The 14,576-nt window shown below is 47.0% G+C and overlaps 1 protein-coding gene across 3 annotated transcripts in view; it reads right to left on the reverse strand.

Moving 5' to 3' along the window:
- The window catches only part of LOC144502502 (serine/threonine-protein kinase Nek6-like), a 288,580-nt gene that overhangs the window by 228,938 nt on the left and 45,066 nt on the right, over positions 1-14,576 (reverse strand). Inside the window, exon 1 of one of the 3 annotated variants that reach the window (XM_078226508.1) lies at positions 11,831-12,472. The exons of the other annotated variants lie outside the window; for them this stretch is intronic. The gene's annotated coding sequence lies outside the window, so the exon portion shown is untranslated. Of the gene's footprint in view, positions 1-11,830; positions 12,473-14,576 lie in introns of those variants that run through there. 3 annotated transcript variants of the gene reach the window in all.

Raw genomic sequence — 14,576 nt, forward strand, 5'->3', positions numbered from 1 at the left:
TTTTTACGGGTATATTTTGGTGTGGGTGCAGGTTTGGATGGGTATATTTTGGGGTGGGTGTATTTCAGGGCAGCTTTATTATGGGGTCGGCGACGGATTGGATGGGTATATTTTGGGATGTGTGCGGGTTTGGAAGGGTATATTTTGGGATGGGTGCAGGTTTTGGATGGGTATATCTCGAGGTGGGTACAGGTTTGGATGGGTATATTTTGTGGTGGGTGTGGGTTTGGATGGGTATATTTTGGGCTGTCTGGGTGTATTTCAGGGCAGGTATATTTTGGGGTCAGCGCGGGTTTTGATGGGTATATTTCGGGGTGGGTTTTGGTTTGGATGGGTAAATTTTGGGATGAGTGCGAGTTTAGATGGGTATATTTTGGGATGGGGGGTTCTGGTTTGGATGGGCATATTTTGGGGTTGGTATGGGTTTGGATGGGTATATTTTGGGGTGGGTTCTTGTTTGGATGGGTATATTTTGGGGTGGGTGCGGGTTTGAATGGGTACATTTTGGGGTGGGTATGGGGTGGGTGCGGGGTTGGATGGGTATATTTTGGGGTGGGTATGGGGTGGGTGCGGGGTTGGATGGGTATATTTTGGGGTGGGTATGGGGTGGGTGCGGGGTTGGATGGATATATTTTCTGGTGGGTGCAGGTTTGGATGGGTATATTTTGGGATGGGTGTGGGTTTGGATGGGTGTATTTTGGGATGGGTGTGGATTTGGTTGGGCAGATTTTGGGGTGTGTGCGGGTTTGGGCGGGTATATTTGAGGTGGGTATGGGTTTGGATGGGCATATTCTGGTGTGGGTGCGGACTTGGATGTGTATATTTTGGGATGGGTGCGGGTTTGGATGGGTATATTTTGGGATGGGTTCTTGTTTGGATGGGTATATTTTGGGGTTGGTATGGGTTTGAATGGGTATATTTTGGGTGGGTGCGGGTTTGAATGGGTATATTTTGGGATGGGTTCTTGTTTGGATGGGTATATTTTGGGGTTGGTATGGGTTTGAATGGGTATATTTTGGGGTTGGTATGGGTTTGGATGGGTATATTTTGGAGTGGGTGCAGGTTTGGATGGATATATTTTGGGTGGGTGCGGGTTTGGATGGGTATATTTTGGGTGGGTGCGGGTTTGGATGGGTATATTTTGGGTGGGTGCGGGTTTGGATGGGTATATTTTGGGCTGTATCGGTGTATTCCAGGGCAGGTATATTTTGGGGTCGGCGCATCGTGGAATGGGTACAATTTGGGACCGTTGCTCCCAGCGTCAGAAAATCATTAACTTGTAACATCCAAGTATCTTTCTAACACGTACGTTCAGTCAGCTTTTCCAACCCAGCCTGAATATTACCCAATCAGCACCATCTTGTTTTTTTTACTTTTTACAAGCTTGGTGCAGCCTTGTACCATGCTGGCCTGTTGCCTTTCACCCTGGCTTGTCAATTAAAGCAAATGAACTTTGCAATGGGGCATGTTTTTCTTCTTTTAAATGTAAGAGTGTTTTGACAATTTCATCCCTGCGCTGTTTCCCCACAGTCTTGGCTCAGTCAGCTTACATCACTGCACAGACATGACTGGTGTCACTTTGTCACCACCAACAACAACTGGCACCCCAGCAATGCATTTAACAAAGTAAAATGCCCCACGCCACTTTACATAATCGTAATCAGAGAAAATAAACTGGGCCAACGAGGATAGGTAGTAACACACCATCAATGTGGTCAGTTCAAGGAGTGAGAGAAGGGGAGATTGTGAGGTTTACAGAGGGGCTCCAGAGCTTGGGTAGAGACATCTTGAGGGCGATTTTCCCCCAAAAAATTGAAGTGCCCAATGGGCGGGGAAACGTGAGATTTCCCACTGGTTTTTTGGGCGTACTTACTGGGATGGATTTCCAGCACTCTGTGCTGCTCACTGGTTATGACTCCCGCCACAGGCTCCCCCCCTGCTGACATTACCCAGCCCTCTGCGCTACTCAAGCAGTACAGCGGGCCAGGAAAATCAACCCCCTTGAGGTTGGCGAGCCTCCGAGATTCGCCTCAAGAAACTAAAGATTAACCTCGAGTGCATTTCATGGGGAGACCCAGGAGAAAAATCAGAGGGGCATGAATAAAAATTGTAAGTTGATTTCATATCCTTTGTGCATTGATTGGTTGTAAAAGTATTGTTGAGAGGAAAATGCTGTTTGAGTGACAGTCAAGCATCAGCTAATTGGACAATAGAGCAACTGTTCACGTTGAACTTAGTATTGGAAGTGGGTGTGTCACAAAGATGGACGCCTGTGGTGTCAGTGTGGGAACGGCCCCGAGGGAGGTAAGAGATCACTTGATGAACCATCCAGGAATACCTCCAACCAGGGTCTGTAAGCCTAACACGATTGGCTAACAAGATTAGCCAACAGCACGGTGGCACAGTGCTTAGCACTGCTGCCTCACAGCGCCAGGGACCTGGGTTCAATTCCAGCCTCGGATGACTATCTGTATGGAGTTTGCACGTTCTCCCCATGCCTGCGTGGGTTTCATCCGGGTGCTCCGATTTCCTCCCACAGTCTGAAAGATGTGCTGGTTAGGTGGATTGGCCATGCTAAATTCTCCCTCAGTGTACCCGAAAAGGTGCCAGAGTGTGGCGACTAGGGGATTCTCACAGTAACTTCACTGCAGTGTTAATGTAAGCCTACTTATGACACTAATAAATAAATAAAATTCCTTCATAATGACTTTCACTTTCTCTGTCTCTGAGTTTCATCGGCCAGGTATTTACAGGAAAATAGAGAGTTCATGACAAATGTTCACCAAGCATTTTATCGCCTTTGGAATTTAAAATGGTTGGCGGAGTAGGGTTGGGGGGGGGGGGGCGGGGGGGGGGGGGGGGGTGTTCGGGAGGGGGTGGGGGTGGGGTTGGGGAGGGGTTGGGGAGGTGGTGGGGTTGGGGGGGGCTGGGGAGGTGGTGGGGTGGGGTTGGGGAGGGGTTGTGGTGGTGGTGGGGGTGGGGTTGGGGGGGGGTTGGGGAGGTGGTGGGGGTGGGGTTGGGGGGGGCTGGGGAGGTGGTGGGGTGGGGTTGGGGGGGTTGTGGAGGTGGTGGGGTGGGGTTGGGGGGTTTGTGGAGGTGGTGGGGGTGGGGTTGGGGGGGGCTGGGGAGGTGGTGGGATGGGGTTGGGGGATTGTGGAGGTGGTGGGGGTGGGGTTGGGGGGGGTTGGGGAGGTGGTGGGGGTGGGGTTGGTGGTGGGGGTATCAATATCCTCCCATGTGCCCAGCTGTTGGGCGAGAGCATGGTGGGATCATGGTTTCCTCCCTATGAACACATGGGGCTGGTTCAGGATTAGCCATGATGTGGAGATGCCGGCGTTGGACTGGGGTTGGACAGGATTAGCCAGTCAGAGAACCCACTTTCTCACGAATCAAAGCACAGTTGCAGTGACAATACTTTGTTTAGTTTATGGGCCATTGCTGATACGTTTGTTAACCATTTGGGATGCGGTGCTGTGAATTATTGAGTCACATTTTTTATTAATTTTAAGCAGCTGTACTGTTGTGTACAAGTGCTTTCTTGTGGTAAATGGGTTGTTTTAGTGTTTCATTCAGAAGGCAGATTCTTGTCACAAATCGGAGATTAAAAACATCTGCTGACCACTGGAACTACGAAATAAGAGGCCAAAATGCTGGCATTGCTACAGCCAACCAGTGAGCATCGGAAAGGGAAAGGCAGATTAAATGTCCACCTTTCTCTTCCAGATACAGACTGGCTTTGCTAAGCCGGCAGACAGGGGCCAGTGTGCATACACTGATCTCCACGCTGACAGATCGGCACATGCACAGTGGCCCACTCAGTGCTATGCTGCAGCCTCTCCAGCGGGAATAGGCACCGTGCACAGATTTCTGGAGTGAATCACGCTAGTGCACTCTGCAGTGCACAGAGTGTGGGAAATTCATTTTAAAACTCCTGCTGGAAACCCCAGCGGGATTTCGTCCAGTTTTTACGCAAATACTTAATTTTTTGGGGGGGAGAATCCCACCCTATACCTTTCCCCCTCATCAGTTTGTCTAGTTTCCCCCGATAAGATGTTGTTGAAGATGCCAATGATATTATTAGATCGATTCGAATGGTGAAAATCTAATACTATCACCAATACTACTAATCCATCCCCTCAAATACTTACTCTCACTGCCATCAGCAATACTAGACATAAACAACTAATATTTCACCCTCATGCTCGCGCAGTTCAAAATGCTTTGTTCAGACACAACCCAAGTTCAGAAGGGCAATATCAAGAATGCTGGACCTTTTTCACAGCTTAGATGAGCACTATACAAAAAGTTCGCACACTCAATACACTTCACTGTAACGCTAGGTTGCTTTTCCACAGATGAGTGGGTGATTAAATAATAAGTAACAAGTCCAGAGATGCGCGGGTTAGGTGGATTGGCCATGGTAAATTTACCCTTAGTGTCAGGGGGATTAGCAGGGTAAATATGTGGGGTTATGGGGATAGAGCCTGGGTGGGGTTGTTGTCGGTGCAGGCTCGATGGGCCGAATGGCCTCATTCTGCACTGTAGGGATTTGATGATCCTGTGATTCCATGAAGTCTATGGGTGGCACTGTGGTTAGCACTGCTGCCTCACAGCGCCAGGGATCTGGGTTTGATTCCCGGCTTGGGTCACTGTCTGTGTGGAGTTTGCACATTCTCCCCATGTCTGCATGGGTTTCCTCCGGGTGCTCCGGTTTCCTCCCACAGTCTGAAAGACGTGCTGGTTAGGTGCATTTACCCGAGCAGGCACCGGAGTTTGGCAACTCGGGGAATTTCACAGTAACTTCATTTCAGTGTTAATGTAAGCCTTACTTGTGACACTAATAAATAAACTTCTTAACTTTTGCTTTGTGGTTCAGACAAATAGTGAACGTATAAGCTGAATGTGATCACATGGGCAGTCTTCACTGCTGAGACCCACGATCACCGTACAACTGGAAGGAACGTAACCGTTTGCGGAGGCCTTTCAGTTTGGTAAGCAGCTGTAAATCAGGGCCGGATGCTCAGCCTAAATAAATCCTGCATGATGTCAGAAGAGTAGAGGTTAAAAAAAGACAATACGGTGCAGGAAGTTGCATCAGTGGTACTGTGTCTGTGTTGAAAGCAGAAGTAATTGTACATGAAGTGAAAGAGGATCGGTCATTCTCAATCAGGGCAGAAAAGTATGTGGTTTGTTACAGAGCATGGATTGTAGCTATTAACAGCCACAGCTTGAGATTGCCCGTCCAGTTCCTCTTATGAATAGTGTCTCAATGCATTGAGCATGGAGCCTAATATAGCGGGTTACATTTTCCGAGGGATGTACTGAGGCATACCCTCAGTATGTACTGGTGAATAATAGGGGTGCAGTGGTAATGATTAATTTTTTCTGTCATTGATTTATTGTTGGGTAGAATTAATGTTTGGTTGATTAATTATTGGGACCCATTTTTATTTACCCTTTCCTCTGTTCTTGTGCTGTGTTCAGCAACTATTTGTTACAGGCACTGGCAAACAGTCAGGTTTTAGTTGGCGATGTGAGATTTTGGCCATATTTAAGAATGTCGCAGTCCCCTAAAGAAAGTGGAGCAATCCAGAGAGAGAGAGAGAGAGAGAAACAGCTTTCTCCGTTTATTTACCTGCTCTGGTGTCAAGGCCTTTTAATATTATTTAATCATTCAATTGCCATTTTAATTTGATTACTTACAAGCCATAAACTTTATTGGTTAGTTCCGGTAATCAAATGCAATATTTAACACGTCAAACCCATTCACTTGTGCGCGCCCACGCGCTATTATAAACTCATGGATGAGTTTATTGTGTTCTTTACCTTTGTACACTCCATGAGTTCCAACAAACATACAGCGCATGTTTAACAACTCAAATCTGTCAACCTTTATTGTGTTACAGACAGATGGGTGCAATCAGGCTACAGACATAAGAGCTTAAAGCACAGAGCGAGGCTATTCAGCCCATTGTAACTGTGCTAGCTCTTTCAAAGATCCAGTGCTATGGGTGAGTTTACTCAGCTGGCAGAAGCCCTTTCTGTATTGAACCATTTTTTACAGAGTAATGATTAACTTAGTTAACTTAGGGCGGCACGGTGACGAATAAACGCGGCAGGTGTATAGGAAGTCCAGCAGCTCTGAGATCTCTTCCAGGTCACATCACTCTGACCTGGAAACATTTCTTCATCGGTGCTGGCACAAGGCTGGCACCCTGTATCGAACAACACGAGAGCCATGGCCACACAGAGCTGCTGGGGTTAAACCACCCTCTCCGGGGCAATAAAAGCTGGCTTTGCCCGTGCCACAAACATCCTGTGAATGAATTAAAAATAATTCAGCCAAGAGGGTGTTCCTTCGGGACAGCACTGAAGTGCTCGCTTGATGTATCTTTGACTTGGATTGAAACTCAAACTCACAACCCTCCAGACACAGCTGAACAAACAAAAGAAAACTCCAAATGATAAATAAAAGGAAGATTCTGGACCAGATTCTCTGGCTTCCCCACAGCGGTTTTCCCGAGACGGGAAGTAACGCGCCATTGGCCGGCGGCGCGATTTTCTGGTCCAGCCGCTGTAAATGGGATTTTCCATCGGCTGCACCCCCCACACCTCTGGGAAACACGTGGTGGGGTGCACCGCCGGCTGATCCAGAAGATCCCACCGGTGTCAACAGCCAGAAAGTTCCGGCCTTAATTTATTTTACCATGATCTCACATTCCAATTCAGGCATAGACCGTAATCTCTCCAGTCCAGAAATTTATCGTTCAAAGACACCAGTCAGTCTGGAAACGTTCTGAGCAGAACCCAGGCAACTCAGCAAGGCCATCAGCATCATCTTAGTACAGTACTCTAGGAGAATATACATCGAATATACAACAGGCGGAATTTTATCATCCCTCCTGCCGCAGTCCAGCTGAAGGCAAAGGAGGTTTGCCACATTTTTCGGCCCTTTCCCTGCTGCAAGGGGGCATAAAATTCCCCCCCCCCCATATTTAGATAAATTAAACAATTTTTCCTTCCTACTTGATAATGTTTTGTCAGTGTTTTATGTTTCAAGTACATTGATATATCGAAGGTGCTTTCCACTTGTGATGTTAGTGTACCTTTAAGCGATTTTTAAAAAATTCATGCTCACAGCCTTAGGTGATGTCATTGTTGGGAAGAGGAAAAAACTGTGGGAAGGTCAGGTGACAGGAGTTCATTTTTAGTTTCAGTTTGGGAGTTGGAGTGTTAGCAGTGTCAAGCTGAAAGAGAAGACTCTCTCTCTCACTCCGTTCTCTCTTTGGAAATTCTGTTGGTTAGCTGAAAACAAGATCGTGCTTTCCTGAAGAATTAAATTTTTTGTTCTTGAAGACTGGATCAGAGTCCCCCTGGTGTTTTGGGAGGCTGCCTTGTCTTCAAACTGTTCTGAGTCTCAACAGCATTTGACTGCAGATCTCAACTAACTAATAATTCAAACCTAAATTTGATCCTCCAAAATGCATCACATCACATTTGTCCGGATTAAACTCCATCTGCCATTTCTGTGCCCAAGTCTCCGATCTATCTATATCCTGTTGTATCCTCTGACAATCCTTGGCACTATCAACAACTCCACCAATCTTCGTGTCATCCTCAAATTTACTAATTAGACCACCCACATTTTCCTCCAGATCATTTATATAAACTACAAACAGCAGAGGTCCCAGCACTGATCCCTGCATAACACCACTCGTTACAGATCTCCATTCTGAAAAACACTCTTCCACTGCTACTCTCTGTCTTCTATAACCAAGCCAGTTCTGCATCCGTCTAGCCAGCCCACCCCGAATCCCATGTGATTTTAGTTTTCGTACCAGTCTGCCATGTGGGATCTTGCCAAAGTTCATATAAACTATACCCTTATTAAAGTCCATATAAACTATACCCACAACCTGTCCTCATCAATTTTCTTTGTCTCCTCTTCAAAAAACTCAATTAAGTTTGTGGGACACGACCTTCCCTGTACAAAACCACACTGCCCGTCACTAAGTAGTCCATTTTCCTCCAAATGTACATATATCCTGTCCCTCAACATCTTCTCCAATAGTTTCCCCACCACTGATGTCAGGCTCACCGGCCTCTGTTTCCTGGATTGTCCTTGCTTCCTTTCTTAAACAAGGGAGCAACTTTGGCTATTTTTCAGTCCTTTGGAACCTTGCCTGTGATCAAAGAGGATGTGAAGACATCTGTTAAGGCCCCAGCTATTTCTCCCCTTGCCTCCCGCCGTAACCTGGGATAGATCCCATCCGGCCCCGGGGACTTGTCTACCTTAATGTAATTTAGGATACACAACACTTCCTCCTTTGATATATTGACATTCTCAAGAGCGCTCACACACCTATCCCTGACCTCAACATCTGTCATGCCCTCCTCCTTGGTGAATACCGATACAAAGTACTCATTCAGGATCTCACCCGCTTCCTGTGCTTCCACACATAACTTCCCTCCATTGTCCTTGAGTGGGCCTACTCTTTCACTTGCTACCCTCTTGCTCCTAATATATGCATAAAAAGCCTTGGGATTCTCCTTGACCTTGTTTGCTAAAGACATTTCATGGCCCCTTTTAGCCCACCTCATTCCATGTTTAAGTTCCTTCCTACTTTCACTGTACTCCTCAAGGGCTTTGTCAGTTTTTAGATGCCTAGATCTATCATATGCTTCCTTTTTCCTTTTGACTAAGCTTACAATTTCCCTTGTCATCTGTGGTTACCAAATCCTGCCATTTCTATCCTTCATTTTTGCGTCATACCTGTCCTGCACTTCAATCAACTGGCCTTTCAAAGCTTCCCACATGCCAGATGTAGATTTGCTCTTAAATAGCTGCTCCCAATCCACATTCCCCAGTTCCTGTCTAGTTTGGATGTAATTGGCCTTCGCCCAATTAAGCACCCGCACCTGAAGGCCACTCTTGTCCTTATCCTTGATTACCCAAAATCTTTGCTAAGCCCAAAATGCTCCCCTACTGAGACATTGAACACCTGGCCTTGCTCATTCCCCAATACCAAGTCTAGTATGGCGTCCTCCCTGCTTCAATTGTCAACATTCTTTAGAAAAAGATCTCCTGGACACATCTCACAAATTGCTCTCCATCCGAGCTCCTGGTTGTAAGGGAGTCCCAGTCATTATGGGGGAAGTTAAATTCACCCACCGCAACTACCCTGCTTTTTTTGCACCTTTTCAGTATCCGGCTACAAAACAGCTCCTCTGTCTCCTGCGGGCTGCTGGGAGGTCTATAGTGCACTCCCAACATTGTGATTTCACCCTTCCTATTCCTGATCCCCACCCATAATGCCTCACTATAAGATCCCTCCATTGTCTCCTCCCTCAACACAGCAGTGACGTGCTCCCTAATCTGCAATGCAACTCCCACATCCCTTCTGTTTCCCTCTCTGTCCCGTCTATTTGTTTCTGGAGAAACAGAGATTTTCTCTTGGATAGAAAGAAAGAAAGAAGAAAGAAACCCTACAGTGCAGAAGGAGGCCATTCGGCCCATCGAGTCTGCACCAACCACAATCCCACCCAGCCCTACCCCCACATATTTACCCGCTAATCCCTCTAACCTACGCATTTTAGGATTCTAAGGGGCAATTTTTAACCTGGCCAATCAACCTAACCCGCACATCTTTGGACTGTGGGAGGAAACCAGAGCACCCGGAGGAAACCCACGCAGACACGAGGAGAATGTGCAAACTCCACACACACAGTGACCCGAGCCGGGAATCGAACCCGGGACCCTGGAGCTGTGAAGCAGCAGTGCTAACCACTGTGCCACCGTGCATGGGCGGCACGGTGGCACAGTGGTTAGCACTGCTGCCTGACAGGTCCAGGGACCTGGGTTCGATTCCTGGCTTTGGGTCACTGACTGTGTGGAGTTTGCACGTTCTCTCCATGTCTGCGTGGGTTTCCTCCGGGTGCACCTGTTTCCTCCCACAGTCCAAAGATGTGCGGGTTACATTCATTGGCCATGCTAAATTGTCCCTAGTGTCCTGGAATGTGTAGGTGAGAGGGATTAGTGAGGTAAATATGTGGGGTAGCGGGGATAGGGCATAGGTGAGATTGTTGTCAGTACAGACTCGATGGACCAAATGGCCTCCTTCTGCACTGTAGGGATTCTATTATTCCATGCTTGTGTCCCTTGAGCCTTCTCTTTAAAAGAACATCTTTGCTCATCTGTCCGTCATCTGCACCTCCGACACGTTCAGCTTTACAAAGCGTTTTGCTGCCCTACCCCCGCCTTTGCTTTAAATGCAGCTGCTCATCAAATGCTTACATTTCATTTTCAACTCATAAAAACTCAAATCTCTGGTGACACGCGTTCTCCCACATTAAAGGGAAATATCAGACACTATCTCGTTGAGAATGACATGGGTTTGTACCTCGAAGGGAGGTCCGTTCCTGGAACCAGTCCAGGGAGGCTGAATAACCATCAACACTTTTGGAGGCATTGCAATCGGCTAGGGGCCCGCCTCTGATAACTCCTACATTTGCATAGCCTGTCAACACTCAATTATGATGTGGAGATGCCGGCGTTGGACTGGGGTAAACACAGTAAGAAGTCTCACAACACCAGGTTAAAGTCCAACAGGTTTATTTGGTAGCAAAAGCCACTAGCTTTCGGAAAGCTGCTCCTTCATCAGGTAAGTGGAACTTACCTGACGAAGGAGCAGCGCTCTGAAAGCTAGTGGCTTTTGCTACCAAATAAACTTGCAACACTCAATTACCCAGGACACGACGCACACTGGCACTTAACACGCACTATTCACAACCTCTGAACATCCCGCAGCAGCAGAGTATTTTGGAACGCTATTGGAATCTCGGAAACGTGGTAGCCAGTTTGCTCTCAGTAAGCTCCCCAGAGCAGCAAAGTGATATCGACTAGATAATCTATTCGCTGTGGTGTTGATTGAGGGATGAATATTGGCCAGGACACCAGGAATAACTCCCCTGCTCTTTTTCGGAGTGGTGTCATGGGGACGTCTTTACCCACACGAGAGAACAGATGGGACTTTGACTCAACATCTCGCCCAAAAGACAGTACCTCCGGCAGTACAGCACACCCTCGGTACTGCATAGGAGTGTCAGCCTCTGTGTTTGAACTGCTGGAGTAGGACTTTCTTCTAACTCAGAGTTAAAGGGTACCAATTGAGCCTAAGCTGCAGTGTGATCGCTGGAATGAGCCAGTGAGTCCTTACAAGGATCCCCCTAAGTATGACTCTACCTACACCTTTCGGAAGGAAAGGGGAGGAAAGGGGAAGACAAAGCAGGTTTCAGGGGACAAGGGAAAATTAGGAAGATCATTATTTTAGTAATTAAAGGAAGTTCAGCGATTCACACAAGTGACGGTGCGAAATAACTTGTATTTCTTAAATAATCGAAACGTTGAATGAATCTGAAATTAAATTTGCAGCAAAACTTTTGCAAAGTTACCCTAAAAAACTTTGTAAAGTTACTTTGTAAAATGCCACAAGAAGAATCTGTTTGTAACATTTGAAATGTCCTTGTTTGTGTCTCTGGCAGACAGAAGCTGCTGTGATTGATTTACATTCGATCACAAACTGCTACAATTTCACAGTCACACGGTGATAAAGAGGCATGGTAGCTCCTGATGGAACTTTAGCATTTACAGAAACATAATACAGACGTACGTGCGGCTAAGCAGAGACGTTAGGCAGGCGAAGCTGAACAGTAAAAGATCTCACGCTAAACTGTTGCAGGTTAAAGCACATGTTAGATAATTAAAAGAGGTAATAATCAAACATCGAGGGGTGCTGGTGAGGGGGGTGGAATCACAAACACGCACACCTACCAGGACCTGTAGCTTGTGAATTGGCTCAAAAACCGTCCCGAAGATTACAGAAAATCGACTAAACAAGCGAAAGCATTCTGGAAGGATTCGTCCTTGGTAAGCCAACTTGTGTTTTCTCTCCATGAAAATCCACGCTCTTTCTAAAGCCTGTTTCAATTTGCATGCCACGCAGGCCTCCCAGAAACAACGTTAGACCTTTTTTTTTTCAGAAGGGGAGGGGAACATTGACTTTGCTCAAGTGAGAAAAAAAATGACTCCAACCTTCTCTTTTCCCTAATCCTGGCCTTTTGGCCCCAGGCGCGAGGACAGCAAAAAGTAAATGGAAAATGCGAAACCAGATGTTTGCCATACTGAAGGAAGGGGTGGGCTTTCAGGGCTTAGCTAAGGGGGTGCGGGTTATGGCGGAGGGGGGGGGGGAGGGGGGGGGAGCATGCAACCTCCAGTCAAAGAGCTGATAAATGAAACCTTGTATTGCTAAAGAATGCTGCAGCTTCACTCTGTTTTTTTCTCTCTGTTGGAATCACATGCTCAGCTGGCTGGTGTTTATTTTTAATTGAAGGCAGATTGACCAGTTTTGTGCGTAGCGATCGTGAGCTTTCTCTCCTGCCATTCCCTCTCCCTCTGTCCCAGAATGCTTCTGAATTTCACTGGAATGCACAGTTCCTCAGTCTGTCAGAAGCAGGGTCACAGAATCTCTCGGCTTTCACTGCCCAGATGTGTGAGACGTGCTGTTCTCTCGCTCTCTCTCTCTCAGTTCCAGCTGCTCCACTTTTACTTTCCCCCTACAGCAAAGTTTCGACAGGAACTTCCCGCTCAGTCTTGTAGAGCCGGTTCAAATGTGAACTTTGCTGGGGGAGATTTCCAAAAAGAATTGACACTGCTGGCAAGCAAGGATACAAATCAAAGGGACAATCGCCGCACATCTGCGGCACAGTGGCACAGTTAGGGCGGCACGGTGGCACAGTGGTGAGTAGTGCTGCCTCACAGCGCCAGGAACCCGGGTTCGATTCCCGGCTTGGGTCACTGTGTGGAGTTTGCACATTCTCCCCGTGTCTGTGTGAATTTCCCCCGGCTGCTCTGGTTTCCTCCCACAGTCCGAAAGACGTGCTGGTTAGATGCATTGGCCATGCTAAATTCTCCCTCAGTGTACCCAAACAGGCGCCGGAGTGTGGCGACTAGGGGATTTTCACAGCAACTTCAATGTTAATGTAAGCCAACTTGTGTCACGAATAAATAAACTTTATCTTAATGAGAATAGCCTTACAATGGAATATTAAAGAGCTCTGGATATTTTCAACACCTACACATGTACTAATCCAACACATTTAAAGAGAAACTTAACCACGGGTATATTGACTGATAAGCATGATATTCCTTTATAATGCAGGTCCTACACATTTTCACGGAAGAAGGGGATGTATGATCCAGTTGTGCAGATTGTTGGCTTGATTTATTCTAAGATTAACCCAGCCCAAATGCACTCAACGATCTAGCTCAATCTCTGAAAGTGCATTGAAGTCAACAGTGCGAAAAGAGAACTTGGCTGAGCTATTCAGTTGTCTGTCAAATTTGGATTCAGATTTCGAACAGAACAAACTACCCTTTCACCCAGAACATGAATCCAATTCAACTCAACAGGCAAGGTTTGTGTGAGATCGGGCTGATATTTGCCTAAACATGCATTAATGTCAATGGGGCCCTCGAATACAAGCTAAGCTGAAACTTTTTATGTAACTTAATACTTCAAAATTACATGAGTGGATTTCATTTGTCCCTCTACTATTAACAACTATTTTCGCAGTGTTTTTCTTTTCTTCCTAAGGCACTGCTGGCGTAAGATGCTGCACGTTTCCAAATGGCACTGACTTTCCTTGTGTAACTCGCTGGAAGCAGCAATCTTCGCATGTGGATTTAGGGCAGTATTTGTGGGCTGGATATGGGACTAAAGGACACATCCAGCCAGACCCTGCGCTCCCCTTACATCCTCCTGCACGCACTTTCCAGAAAGGGCGACAGGATTTATAACAAGTGCCTGTATATGAAATTTTATCTTGATGAAACATGTCAATTCGCTTCAAACAGCGAATTAATTTTGCAGGCAGTGGCTATTGTTAAGTAGCCAAACTGGCTGGTGATCCTGGTACCCTGGTTTCTTTTCTCATATCTCATTGGAATGCACCTGCTCTCCCAGCCTCCTCCGATAATCTAACCCAGCACCGAGCAGGAATGAAACCAAGAGGTTCCCTGGCTTATATCCTGAGGAACGGCCCAAACTATGCACAGTGCAGCTACACTGATCCATCAAGGGACACATTACGGGCGGCACGGCGGCACAGTGGTTAGCACTGCTGCCTCACAGCGCCAGGAACCTGGGTTCAATTCCAGCTTTGGGTCACTGTCTGTGTGGAGCCTGCACCTTCTCCCTGTGTCTGCGTGGGTTTCCTTCGGGTCACCGGTTTCCTCCCACACTCCAAAGATATGCAGCTTAGGTGGAGTGGCCGTGATCACTGTGCAGGGTTACTGGGTTAAGGCGCGGGTCGGCCCTACGTAGGGTGCTCTTTCGGAGGGTCAGTGCAGATTTGATAGGCCAAATGGCCTCTTCTGCTCTGTAGCACTTCTATGTTACACGCAGCGAAGCACCTTGGTGTGGGTCAGCGTGCTAGAGCTTTACTTTTAAGTTTATTTATTAGTGTCACAAGTAGGCTTACATTGCAATGAAGTTACTGTGAAAATCCCCTAGTCGCCA

This window comes from Mustelus asterias, chromosome 13 (genome assembly GCF_964213995.1).
Source record: "Mustelus asterias chromosome 13, sMusAst1.hap1.1, whole genome shotgun sequence".
In the NCBI taxonomy this organism is placed as follows: Eukaryota; Metazoa; Chordata; class Chondrichthyes; order Carcharhiniformes; family Triakidae; genus Mustelus; species Mustelus asterias.